Source organism: Larus michahellis, chromosome 7 (assembly GCF_964199755.1).
Source record: "Larus michahellis chromosome 7, bLarMic1.1, whole genome shotgun sequence".
NCBI classification, from domain to species: domain Eukaryota; kingdom Metazoa; phylum Chordata; class Aves; order Charadriiformes; family Laridae; genus Larus; species Larus michahellis.
In genome coordinates, this window is record NC_133902.1 from 4,665,624 (window position 1) to 4,679,964 (window position 14,341).

At 40.5% G+C, this 14,341-nt stretch overlaps 1 protein-coding gene across 1 annotated transcript in view; it reads left to right on the forward strand.

Moving 5' to 3' along the window:
• TAOK1 (TAO kinase 1) overlaps positions 1-14,341 on the forward strand; it is a 68,941-nt gene that overhangs the window by 988 nt on the left and 53,612 nt on the right. The window lies entirely within an intron of this gene.

Here is a 14,341-nt window from a genome sequence, read left to right on the forward strand (position 1 = left end):
TAACATGCAGTTGTACCATTGTGTTGGGCGCGGTACAAGAAATGGGGGGGGGGGGAGAAGAAGAGAACCAGGGATTAAAATGGTTGTTGTCAAATGTAGATCTTTCCCTGTCTTAGAAGAAATGACAGAATGGTATTAAGCTGGAGGACTTTCATTTATTTTCTGAGAAAAACGCTTCGTGTTTATCGTGCTTGTCTCCTGCTTATCACGGTATGGAGTACTTCATTAGGTGGCATTTTAGTGGCTGAGTTGGTTAAATAGCAGTTGCATTAACTAGTTGAACAAATTGTGTCCTTCACCTTTGGCTGTTTGAGAGCCCTTCCAGCAGTGTGTCCATGCATGCCAAGGACGGATTAATAAGATGTTACCTAAAGGTTTGAATGTTATTGATTCCTTACTATTAATGCTATTTATAGTGTATCTGACATGGCTCTTGGTTTATGTATTTGGATAAAGGTTATCAGCTTGGAATGCTTCAAATGAAATGTTCTCAAAATGTCAACCCTAATATTATGTATATTTTTATACAACATATATATATATATGTTGTTGAACAGTGTAGTTCACATCTTTAGTGTCTGAAAAACACCTTTAGTAGATACCACATCACAGTAGTGAAAACATGGTGAAAAACAGTGATATATTTTGGCAGTAGTGAAGGTTTGTTTTCATATTCCAGGATTACAGAGTAACATCTTCTGTTGCAATAAATCTGATTTTAGATACATGTTTCTTGAAACTACTTTGAGCCTACATTTTCCTTGCCTTTGTGCCTGTTCATAGTGAGCATGTCATAGTTTTTGCTACTTATGTCCAAGGGCAAACCTAATCAAGGATTGGTTTGAGCCTTCATATTAGATTCTCCACAACACTGGCCTAGTTCTGACTGGTATGTTTGTCATTTTTAGGACTCCTCTTCCTTTTATCTGAAGACTGAATTACATTGATAAACTTGAACCTTAATTTGTCCTTTGAACTTGAGAGAATGTTTTTCTCCTCTGTTAAGAATTTCTCATTGAAGAGAAAGTGATTCTGCTAGAACAGCTTAAATTAAATTTAATCCTGTTGCCTGAGGTAAAAACACCTTGGATAGTTTGATTTTTTTTTTTTTTTTTTTTCTTTTTAACTAGGCTGAAATTAAGTGCTGCATGTAGAGGACCAGATGTTGGCATTAAAATTACGTACAGATAAGGTGACGTAGGCCTCAAGTTAGACTATTGGAAAAAGTTATCTATCGTATGTCCTTCTGTTAAATTCTGGTGTAAGCTAAACTGGAGAATTTTAAATGTTTACTTCCATCTGAGTAACATTTCCATTTGTGCAGCTTTCATCTTCACCTATCCGTTATAATTCATCAGTTTTTTGTCACTAGAATACCATATTTTTAATGAGTTGTAAGACAGCCTCAGTTTTTATGTTTGGTGAGATACATTAGAAGAGAAGCAAATATCACACTAATAATTAGATCTTCAGATGTATCCTAGTAGTGGATTTCCTGTAATGAGGATGTTTTTGTAGAGAACAATAGATATGGCAACGAATTCAGAGATTTGTTTTAAAGATGTTGTAGGTAGCGGACTTTGTAGTAGCGAGTTCCACTTTGACAGACTGATGCATGCTCAACAGGAGCATTAGGTGGTTTCCAGGTACTTCGTTTTCAGGTGCTAATTCTCTTTCTAGCAAAGACAGACTGGATGTACTACTACTGTTGTCTCTCTTGTCTGTCTCTTCTGCAAGGGTATACTTCTGCTCTAACTTAATAGGTGCTACAGTCATTTGCAAAATATGCCTCATATAAGTTTATTTGACAGTACAGATGTTTTGTCAAATAAGAAAATGTTTAGGGTTGATATGGTTCTCTTTGTTTTCCAGAAGTGGTAAGGAAGCTATGATAAATATCATTTGTCTTACTCCATTCTCAATGTATTTTGGAGAACACTTGTATAATCACTAAGATCCTATCTTAGAAGCATTTTCTCTTGTGTTTCTCTTCATATTAAAATCATGTAAACAACATATTGTTCTGTTGAAGTGCACACTAGAAACTACAAAAATCTTTGGTATTACCAGTGTAACCCAGGCTCTTGTCTTCTGAATTACGGTGTTTATGGCTGGCCATTACATTTTTTTCTGTTCAAGGTTTTTAGTTGTATTTCCTTATGTGAACCTGGACAAAAGGAAGAGCTTAAGTTCAACTCTGGACCAGAGTCATGTCTGCATTAGAAAGTTATCGTGGGTCTGACAGCGGGGTTTCGGTTAGGGGTAACACAGATGTCCTCCCTTGGTTAACCATGTTTGAGACCAGCTTGCCTATAACAGTACAGAGAGAGATGATTCAGTACCTTCCAAGACTGATGGTTGTCCTTTCTCTTATAACTCCTGAATGTGTCTTACTCTTACAAACTGCTCATTCCTGACCAACGCGATGCAGGATGAAACCACGGTCTGTGCGGTCTTGTGCTCACTGGTGAGTTCCTGTTACACTAGAAATTGATTTAGGTGCGTGGTCCTGTCCTCCACATGCTTTTCCGTGTGTGTCATTCCGTTGGCACTGGTCTTTGCTCCTGCCCTGAGCCACACCAGCAGAAAGTGAACCTAAGGAAAAACGCAGAGTTTTGTGCCAGCTTGGTGATCTGAAATGGCTCAGTGCACAGGTAGGAGATGCAAGAGACAACCCAAGGGACTGGGCTGCACCGCGACAGCCAGCAATTAGATCAGTTTGTGCTGCCATGGAACCACCGCTTGATCAAAGAGAAATGTTTGGAGACAGAGATGGTTGGTGGCACCTTTTCCTAACGTTGTACTAGTTTCAGGATTCTTTGTTTTCATTGTTCTTTAGCATGCTGAGGAGTTGCTTGTCATACATTGATTTCTGTGTGGAGAAGAGACTGGAAAAAATCCAATGGATAAAGGGTCAGAAAACCACTAATCCCCTCATGTGAAGTTCCAGAGGGAGCTCAGCTGTGCAGAGCTGCAAAGCAGAGTCCTTCCTGTGAAAGCAGAACTTAAAATGTAAAAACGTGAAATCAGAGGTGAAGTGCAAAGTGTCTGAGGTGGAAAAAGCGTGCACAAAACAGGAGGAAAGGATGGAGAGCTATTTAAAAGCACAGTCGGCTTTTAGACACTGTATTCCCTCCTCCTTGTCTAAGTGCTCATTTGCAGTACAAAACATGGAGGAAGGAATACTTTCTGAAGGTCCTTAGAAACACAATGGACATTAGACAGCACAATGGGTGCTCCAAACATGGTTTCTTAAAGCAGTTTTGAAACAAATATATTGGTGATCGTTGGAATGACAGTATTTTTTTAATTACCAAAGGGAAGCCATTGAGAACTCTTAATACTTTGTCAGAAATTAGTGCATTGTTAAGCCTGACAATTACTTTTTTTTTTTTTTTAACATCCTGCTAAATCTGGATTTCTTTGCCAGAAGAAAAGGCAAGGTAGCCACTGTAAACATAGCATGAAATTGCCAAAGCAGCAATAAGTTTTGTCTAAACAGAAAAGTTTCTCCAGTTTAATCGGAGCTTGCTGAGCCCAGCTATGCAGAGTTAGTTACGCACCTACACTGTAGCTTAGAAATGAGGTTTTCCTTCTCCTAGGGACATGGTGAGGACAGCCCAACAGGCATTCCGAGTTACAGTGATGATGGCTTCTTAATACGAGTGGACAGTAGCTAATAGTTTTGCCTGTTGTATTGCTTGGCTGGAAGCAGTTTTGATTTTTCTCTGGGGGTCAGGATGGGGTGACAGCATGAGATTTACATATTGAATATTGTCCTTAGAGTGGAAAAGGCTAGAAATGTTTTGTTTTGGGGGAAACTTAGATCTTGAGGAAAGAAGTCAAAATCACAGAACTCTAAAGCTGGCAGGCTCTGCAGTTTTCGGTGCCTGTGATCTTCCACTGACCCTTATTAGAGTCCTGGCTACAGCCATGCAAATATTTTCTTTAGAGTGGGATGTAATTTTATAAAAACAGTTTTCTCCTGTGCTCATCAAGTGTAGCATGTTTACGGGGCGGCCGTCTATCAGAATGTAGGTGAGTGGTGCCTGTGAATGTAGCTGGAAGCTTTTGCTGCGTGTCCGTGATGTCAAGCCATATCTAAAAAGTAAATGTTGATGTTTCATGTTAATGTCAGAGATTCTTACAGCTTTTAGACTGAAAACCAATGTGTATTATACCTGAATTCTTAAAACGCAAATAAAGTTGTTTTCAGTCTTTTACTTAGTTCAGCTAAACTTCAAACCCCATTTTTCTTCCCTTTACTCTGCTGCCATTGACCGAGCATCAGTAGACGCAGTTTTTGAGGGGTTAGATCCTGTAGGATCAGTCCCTCTCTTTGCATTGCTGGTTCAACTTCAGTTCATTCTGGTCTGTCTGATTTCTAACCTGGGGAAAGCCATGGGATCTAGGAGCATGGGAAAGTCGAATATGTGAATTCAAGTATGTTAAAAGGGTAAGGAACATTTCTTATAACAGTTTTTGGCTTGTTCCTCGTCCGTGTGTTAAGTCTGTTTTACAAGCATCCAGCAGTCCTTCCTCTTCCCTGACATACTGCTACTCTAAGGCAATAACAGACCCATGGGCCCCTTCCCAGAGAACAGTTGTATTGGGATTTCTTGGAAAGAATCGCATGTGGTATAGCACATGTTTGTTATTTTTGCCTTCCTTCCCCTTCTTAATATGCAATTCTTATTTCCCGCCTCAGTCCCCTTTTAATTGGTGACTGTCACTCCCTCCCCCAGTTGAGGAGATGAGAAGAGAGGTTATTTTTGCTAACGCTGTTTCTCAAATAGGCCATGGGTATACAGTAAGTAGTGCAGTAACTTTCTCCATGGGAAACCGTCAGTTATTAGGATTTCTCAAGCTGTGTCCCGGTGGCAGTGCAACATGTTTCTTCTTTAGTTCTGGCTTGCAGTTGTCACCAGCACTGGCTCCTCCCAGTTCCCACTTCCTTGTAACCCAATCTGAATAAAGATCATGGGATTTGAATGTGCCTTGCTTTTCTGCTGCTGCTCTGAATGTTTGGGTTGTCTCCGTGTTCTTCGTAAACTGTACACTGTGATCTTTGCTTTTTTGGCTTTGCCTGTTCCAAAAAGCAGTTGACAGTTGTTAAAATCAGTTCTGGGCCAGCCATGATTTGATGCGATTAAACTGTGTTAAATATGTTCCAGAATTGTTTCTTGGCCTAGATAGCAAACTAGTTAAACCCTAGTTTTGAAATCTATTTATGTGTGATTTGGCCCTGTGCCCCTAGGTAAGCTCTCTTCAAGCACCTCTTCAAGGGTCAAACAGAGCACAGGATCTTCTGCCTTAAAATCCACCACCCTCCTGTATCTCCTCTTTTTTTTTTTATTACTCTTTGCATATCGAAGTCTTGTCTTGAGAATTATGTACCGGGCTAACTGTAGTAATGTGGTTTCACCACCCATAAAGACAAACTGTGTTGCAGTGATATGATTTTCCCTGGCATCAGCTGAACTGGTACAAACCCCACTTTATACATGCTCAGTACATCCTAGTATGCAGGCAGGCTCCTAGACTGAGGTTTTTATGAAGGTTTGCAGCTTTACTTAAAAAAGAGGGTAACCTTGACAAAATTTCACGCTGGCTTCTAGAAGTGCGTATCAAGGTTTGGAAGGAAATAATGATATGTTTCAGAGGCAGTGCCTTGCTAAGAATGCCAAGCTCCTTTTTTGTTGTAGGTTAATTGCCATATAGGCAAACACTGAACTCTTACCTGGGATTTTGGCTTCATTTTCCTTCTTCCCTTTCCACACAAAACCCCCTCTAAACCATGCTTTGAAGTATTTTAAACTAGGTTAGTCTCTGGCTGGAGGTGTGTGGTAGAACCTCCTGTTAATTCTTGCTGGGACCTGCCCGTTTTGCAGCAAGAATGCGGGCGAACCCATCTGAATGCTGATCATCTGTCCTTTGTGGAGGATGGAAGATTATTTTTCCTTCATTTGACACAACATATGGGCAAAGGAATCCTAGAGCATCTCCATTCCAAAAGCCACGTCAAGTGGCCAGAGCCCTTTGTTGGTGCCCATGGAGGTGAGGGAGGATACTCGGTCTAAGCTCAGTTGTTTGCATGACAATCACTGGAGATACTTCCTTCTCCCACTATCAGAAGATGTTGCTGTGAGCTGCTGGCTCAGAAGTTGACCACATTCTTCCCAGACCAGCCTACATAGCAATCCTGAACTGGCCAGAATCTTCAAAATTTTGCTCTTGCTGACTGGGAAGACAGAGCACAGGGTCCCAAATGCTAAAATAACCTGTACTTAAGAAGAGGTGATGATGCATGCTTTTTATCCAAAATAAAACACTATGAAAGAAGCGAGTTCTCATCCTCACTGCTACTTTTGATTTCATTGCAATACTGATGCAATGAATTTATTTGCGAAAACAAGACTGGGCAAAAGATTTGTTCCTGATTTGACAATAACAAGCAGAGCACCTTGGATACTAGACTAACATGGAAATAGTTTACTTATAAAGAACATGAGTTACGTTCAGTACCTCATAATTAGTTGGGAAAACATAAAGAGCGTTTAAAGAATCAGTTGCTAGTTTATTGAAAAAGATTTGACATGCAGGTTTTGATGCACACTGTTTTTTAAAATATTTTGGAAACATCCCTACGTTTTCTAAAATACTTTAATGGTAGGTGCTTTTTCTTAAATAGCTCCTATCTCTTGAAAATATTACTTCACACATTATTTTAAGTATCTTGTAGTTTCCCCGGTTGCAGGAATTGGTAATTGTGGGCGACTGTGCAGGCGGGCCGTCACATGGGGCTCTGGAGTCTTTCCACAGTGGCTGGTCCAGCACCATTGTGTGTGATCCTTATTTGAGTAGTCTTCCCATTTGCACGTTCTGGTATTGAAAATTAATTACTGTAGTGACTATAAATTGATATAATCACTATGCTTTTTGTAGGTATTACAAATATTTTTATGTTTAAATAGAAATAGCTATCATTAATATTAATATGATGAGAAATGAAATATTAATACATAAATAGAATTTTAAGTAAGCTATAACACAGAAAGATTAGCTTACGTATGTGATGTTTTTATACTTTTCTCTGAGTTGGCAGGATAATAATAGTAATTCCCAGTTCTTAATTTCATCCATAAATCTCAAGGTATTTTAAACGAATGATGAATGCATATTTATTTTTCACATTTACAAGGTGGGGATCCTGAAGTACGGGTAGAGGAGTGAGTGATTTGCCCAGTGTAGCTGGTGACAGAGGTAGAAGAATTTGTCTTCTTAGTCTCCAATTAATATCTGACCAGCAGGACACCAGTTACCTCCTGGGTTGTGAGGTAGAAGCAGAAGCATATGCGATGCTGCGTTGTCTGTGGGCTGTGGTGGAAGAGCACAGACCTCAAAGTTCAGCAGCACCACCATCCCAGATCTCTTCCCGAAAGTCTGGCTGACCTGCTAATAATGCAGGGGATTGGGGTTTTTGTTTCATTGTATAAGCACTATGTAGGTTTTTTCTTATCATAATGGCAATTTAATTTGTTCATGAATGAGCTGGTAAATCTTGACATTTGTAACATGGTATGCTACTATGTGTTGCCTTTGCAAACACACACAAAAGAAGTAATTATTATTTTTAAAATAAATATGAAAGGGACCTTTAATGCATTGTAAATCAGTCCCTGAACTTAACAAACAACAAACTAAGTCTTTTCATTTTGGGAGTCAGACACACACAGGGATAACTGTGGACAACTCACCTAAATAAAAAAACCTATTATTGTGCATATATAGTTGTAAGACTTGGGGATTGTCTGGACATCTTTATGGGGATCTGTGGAGGCAGAGTGTATCCTCTTACCCTGTTTGTGCAGTTCCTACTACAGCTGAATCTCACATTCACATCTTCCGAAGGGTCTAGTGATTGTGTAACGCAAATGCATGCTGCTGTTCTTTGTAAAAGGCTGAAAGCGTTCCCACCTGATGCACTGGGAAGGAAGAGCTTCGAGCCCCTGTACCTGTCAGCAATCTGTAAGCATTGCTGAGCGAGCCGTTGCTTGGCTCATCATCACAAGTAACTTTCATGTGTTCTAGATTCTACTTGAACTGTCTCTGCAGAGAGGTTTACAGTGTTGGTATTCATTTAAAGCATATCTATGCAGTAAAATTGCTGGGGCTTATTTGGAAATAATAAAACTAAGGGTTTTTGTTGCGTCAGTCGTGTTATTTTTAAACTAGAATAACCCAAGAAGCATAAAAACCTTGACATTTGAGTACCTGTGTGGGAATTCTCAATATTTTGGGACCTTGGTTTTCTGAGGGATTTTTGTTCAAAGCTGTCGCAGCCACAGAGTATGAAATTCAGCAAGTTTTCTCCAAGATCTGCTTTCAGCTTTGAACTAATGCTGGTTTGAAGTAGATTGTACCTGTTTATCGTGTGCATTGCAAAATCTACCTACCTATTTACATAGGTGTTGGGGAAACAAGGATGATACAGGCTAGCATGAGTGGTAGGGAGCAGCATGAGTGGAAGGAGAGTGTGGTGTGAGTTGTGATTCTACTTGTCTGCTTATTTTCTGGTTTGGAGGCATCGAGCACCTGCTGATTTAGGGGTTTTCTATATGTGATTTCATGCCTGTGATTAGCATTTCTAAGGACATGACACATACGGTCTCACCACTAAAATACGTTCGGTAAATATGTAAACAGAAAATTACAGAGATGGTCATTGTCCGTCTGTCCTGACTGGTCTCCAGAGGTAACCTGGCAGGACTCGGCACGCTTCATTGGGGCCATCCGATATAACACATCTTGGACTTCAAACTTAGGAGTAAAATGCCTTCTCTGAGTGGAGTTACCACCTCCTTTTGTCGCTTCCTTAATGGCAGTTGCTTGTCTCATTTTTTTTCTTTTTAATCACTGGGGCAGGAGATTGAGATATTTAGATAGTGTATTCCAGTGTCTTCCCATTTTACTGCTTAAAGTCTTGAAGTCAAACTCTATCGAAAACTTCAGCTGCTTCACAGAAATCTGTAATTGCATTTTATCTGAAATCAACCATTTTTATGCCAGAATTTCTCAAGGTAGATGATAATAGTAATAACAGAATAGTAATTACAGAACTTATAAGTTCTGGGGAGGTGTGAGAGATCCTGTATGATGGCGTCTTTTAAAAACAGTTTTTCTGGACAAAGTTTGAGAATGATGCCTGGTTAGTTGATGTTATTGTTGGAGCGTTGTCCCTAAGTTAATAGCGAAGTTATGTTTGTTTTGCTGCTTTGAGAAATTATTAGAATTCTGTCTGAATTGAGCAGGCTGTTAATACTGATTAGCTTGTGCATAAGGTGGAGATGGCAATCTCCTTAATTTCATATTTAATTACCAAAAAATCGCAGCAAAGAGCTATCGAATGATTTGTCACCATTGTGCCGTTCAGTAGCTATCGGTGGAACCATGTGACTGCTGGGTATTTAATATCTTCTCCTTCTATAATTCTCCTATTTTTTTCCCTTTGCTGTTTTTTTTGGCGTTGCTGTTTAAAATTAAGTCATAAATTGTTAGGAGCAAGGAAAACAGTCGTGTACCATCTAGTTTGGTGTCTTGAATCTCCAAGAAGTGTCTTGAAGATTTGCTCCCAAGATTTTACAGATATTTCTTACTTAAAACCTGTAATTTCTGAGCTTGCCAGTCATGTCAGTCTGTTGAGTTCAGGTATTACATGACGGATAAATCTCCGTGTGACGTGGAGCAGTCAGTGCACATGTTCTAGCGGGGGCCTCTCCCGAGTTTTAATAACTACAGACAAGGTATGAATATCTCTTCACTGCAAGAGGCATGTTTTTTTCTGTTTTTTCCCTCTGCAGGTGCTACCTTCTGCATGGATACACATCTAGCAGTTCCTCTGTCTCTGGTGGAGCATGTGTGCTTGCTCTGCAGGAAAGATGCTTCTTAGAATGCTTACCTCATATGGAAGAAATAATTTTATAAAGCCTATAAGTAAGAGCAGTTTCCAATTTACAGTGACTTAAACACGCTGTGCTTTGCTTTGTTTCGTCACGATGAAAGCCACTTGTTTGTGTAACTCAAAAAAAAATAACAACACAGGCATAAACAAGCATAAAATAATGTACTGTTCAAGATATCTTTATAGGCAAACAGTAACTAAACACCTTTTAACTTGATCCTGCCTGGCTTGGAAAGCATCGGGACTGTTGCCTTCCCCCATTCTGATGGGCTGCTCTCGTGGGCCGGGGGTCTGAAGGGAAAATTATTTTACCCCTGGAGACGTTGAGTTTTCAGTCGGCCAGGAGGTGAGAGCCAGGAGCAGAGCTGTCGTTCTGAGCTCTGCTTTGAGGGAGAGCTGCTTCCCTCCTGTTTGGGTTTTGCTTTTTTTTTTTTTTTTTTTTTTTTTTTGGTCGGTGTGATGTCATCATTCTGCGAGGTCTGCGCCGCCGCGTCCTCCAGGAAAACAAAACAGGGGGACGAGACCTGAATGTCAAATGTAAAAAAACAAGCAGATCTGATTCTTCCTCTCCTCCCTCCCCCTTTTTCATTGAAAGGAGCTTTCAAGCTGACTTTATACAACAGGAATTAGCTTAATAGAAAAAAGAGAGCAAGAGAAGCACAGTTATTTCTTTTCAGTTTTTATTATCAAGTTCTCAAAAATAACTTCTTCCTGCTTTGCTGGAGGATGTGATGTATATTATGTGCCAGATGCAAATATATAGGCATTTTATAAATACCCATGTCCTCCTTGCTTCAGGGATCTTTTTTTCTTTAATGTCACCTTTCTCTTTTTTACTGTTTTGGAGATATTTAAATGAACAGTGCACAGTGGCTTCTTGTCGTGTTTGTGTTGGTTTCTATCAGAGAACTGTCCCATATTGCTTCAGATGTTTGTGTAAATATCATGGTAGTACTAACAGCAGCCTTCCACTAGGATTACTCTTGGGCCCCGGCCGTGGTCAGGGGAGCAGCCAAAAGCAACTGCAGGACTCATAGAACCAGGCTGATTTTTGTTCAAGGCTGTGAAATTTAATATAAGAGCGTATCCAAGATCTTCCTTCTTTATGGGAACCCTTTTGTGGCTTTCATGCAGCTCGTTAGCTATACTGAGTAGTAGTCTTCATGTAAATTTGAATCGGTTTATTCTTTTTCAGGCTAGAGCTCGAAATGACTTTGCAAAATAATTTGCAGAGAGGTGTTTTTAGGTATTTGGAGGCTATAAGCTTTGAGTATTGGTTGTTAGAGGGTAGGCTGGTGGTCTCAGAAGCTGTCCAGATGTAGTAAGAACTTCTGGGCAGTGAGCAGCACTGGAGCTGATATTCTTTCCCCCATTGCGTTCAGGAACCTTAATTACTTCTTGGTTGTTCTTTATAGCTTGTGTCCAAAAAGTAAATACTGTTTTCTGGCATGGTGTGTTGAGTTCTCAGTAGCTCCCTGTCCAGCTGGGCTGCATGGGTGATCTGCATGCATGATGAGGGAGCAGTTCTTGCTTTTTGCTGGTCGGTTGTTAGGGGTGTATCTGCCCAAGGTATCAGGAGGTTGTCCTACTTTTCCCAGCTCAAAAATCCAAGATCCTTAGAATTTGTAAAATGGACACCTGACTTTCCCTTTGTTTATTAGCCAACAGGAGCAGTCAGCAAATAGATCTTCTTTTAATAAAGGAAATGTTGCTTGAAACTTTACTGGGTTTTTTTTCCTCTTATTTGTCTCTTCCTACTGACAAACAAAAGGCATAATCCATTATTCCAAACTGCTGAAAAAGAGGCTTCAAATTGCCAGGTATGAAATTATGCTGCTTGTTCAGTTACCAGTAGGAAACAGCATGTGAGATGTTTCAAAACCTACAAAGGAGAAAGTTCTTTGTATGTGTGAATTTAGTATTCACAAAAGGTGTCAGATTGACAGCCTTGGAGATTGTGGAGATTGGAATTTTATTTATCCCTACAGTAGGTGCAGTGCAGACTGCAATAGTGCAAAAATTTGCTGTATTATTCCGCTGTTAACACCCAACGAGTGCCCTTCCCGGGCAGCCTCTAGGGGTGAGGAGCTCTTTGGAGAGAAAGCTCTGTGCCTCCTTCAAATCGTTGGCTGCCAAAGGGATGTGAGGGTGGGTTTTTTTTGTGTGTGTGATGTGGTTGCTTGTCTCCTGAAATCCAAACAGATGTGAAAGGAATTTGATAATATCTACCTCCAAACAGCCACCGGAGCAGAGGCAGCCTTCAGTCCCCATGTTCTCTGGTTGTGTGCAGGCTGGTACTCTCGAGTCAAAAGGTGATAGTGGTCATAACTCTGTTATTCACTGACTTAGCTGTTCTTCTGCAGAGGTTTTTACACTCTGTCTTGTGATAAATGTAAGTCATATTGAGATAGAAGATTATAAATTCAGATAAATAATACTGCTCCCTATTTTAATAGGCTGGGCACTGGCTGAAACTTGGAAAAGAAACACAGACCCTATGTATTTAATGGTTGGCATAAGAAGGGGGATGTTGGACCTTTCTGTTCTTGCTGTGAACTTGTGTGGTCTTGGACAGGTCACCTCTTAGTTGCTTTGTTTACATGTTTGTAAGGTAAGAATGTTTACTGCAACTCTACTAAGTGCTCGTCAAATACTAGGTACTTCTTAAGCGTCTACTGAAAGTGTAGGTCAGATGTGGCATTGTGAGTTTAGGCAATTGGATAATATCCTCTTAGGAGAAAGTAGTGAAAATGAAAAAAATGGGAGATGGAGCAATCTTGAGTTACCAGTGCTTTGGTCTTTCCATGCTTTTCCAGACCCAGTGTAGAACCTGTGAATGGAGACATCGCAGGTGTGGTCCTCTCCGTCCTGTTAACACAGTTGGCCGATGTTAGTCATGCAGAGCTGGCCTCCTCGCTCTGCAGACCTGAAACCATCGGCCTGAGCTGTGATCTGCTTTCTTCTATCTGTGTGGACAATACCTTTGAATACTGCAAATAATATTTCGGCTTCAGAATGAATGGTCTTTATTTCAGAGACACGATTTTATTTTGCTTTTCGCCAACGATTAAATACCGCCAGCCCCGGTGCAAACCATCACTTCTGTCCCAAAAGGAAAAGCTCTTTGCAAAAGCTGCTTCTGCTAACCAGGACAAAATTTCTAATACAGTTTCTCAGTATAAAATAATCCATGTCATGATAAAATCTAAACATGCATAGCTATCATTAATTAAAATTTAAGTGAAAAATGCTGCAGATTTTTCTGCTTCAGGATAAGGACTAGTACACTGTAGCTCTGTGTAAGGTAGATTCTTAAATACTGTAAGGAAGAGAGGGGCATTTTAAGGGAACCTGGACAGATATGGTGACAGTATTGAAACTCTAATGCAGACAACATCTCTTGTTTTGTCTAAAAATGTTTGACAAACTCTCCAGGAAAATAGGAGGGTCTCTATGAGGTGTCATGTAATGAAAATGAAGAAAGAGTACCAAGCCCTGTTTCTGGGGCTTTCCTGTTTTCTGGGGAAAAAAATAACACCAAAACAAACAAGCAGGTGATTTATTTTTGAAAATTTCTAATGTCCTCCCAGGAAGGTCTGTCCCACTACTCTCTCGGGACTGTTCTCATGGCTGTCCTTGTCCCCCGCTGCGTTACTTCTTCCATATCTTGATAGAGCCAGAACCCTGTGTTGCATATTTGCAGACCATCTTAAGGAAACCCTTCAAACCGTACAGCTTAATCCCACTCCAGCTGTGCCGTGTGGCTATAGCTTTTTTCATCTCCAGTTACCATCCTTCATTAGATGGCACGATTGTGGGCCTCCGAGTATGGTTTATCTTTGACCAAATCGCTGATTGCCTTCAGATCAGAGACTCCTCGCAACAGCCACCGCTGCTGCCCAGCAAGGCGCAGGCCGCTGCGCTGGCTGAGACAAAGGCCTTCGAGCTCCATCCCTGCCAGCAGCGAATGCCTGAGGAGAAGTCTAAGATTATTTTAATTGGCTTTTTTCTTTGCAGTGCTATTCCTTTACTGCCTCTCTCAAAGATCGGGTCAGTCTTGGAAAAGTCGCCTGTTGGCAGCTCCCTGCCTCACCTCATGCAAAAGCTGAGGCCAGAGTCCTTGAAACAGGCAGGACAGCCTTGTTTTTCAGAAAGCCCAAGTGTGAGAGCAGGTTCTGCCATATCTCAATTAACCTTTTATTTAAAGGCACAGGAAATAGTTTTGTCCGTCGACTGAAGCAATCAAATTATTGTTCACCTGAACTAAAGGGTAGGAGTGGAGATGGTTGCTGATTATTTCTTTTTCATTCATTTGCTTTTGTGAATGGTTGCTGAGAACAGCTGGATTAAGCGGCTTTGTGTGCGAGCACACAAAGAACC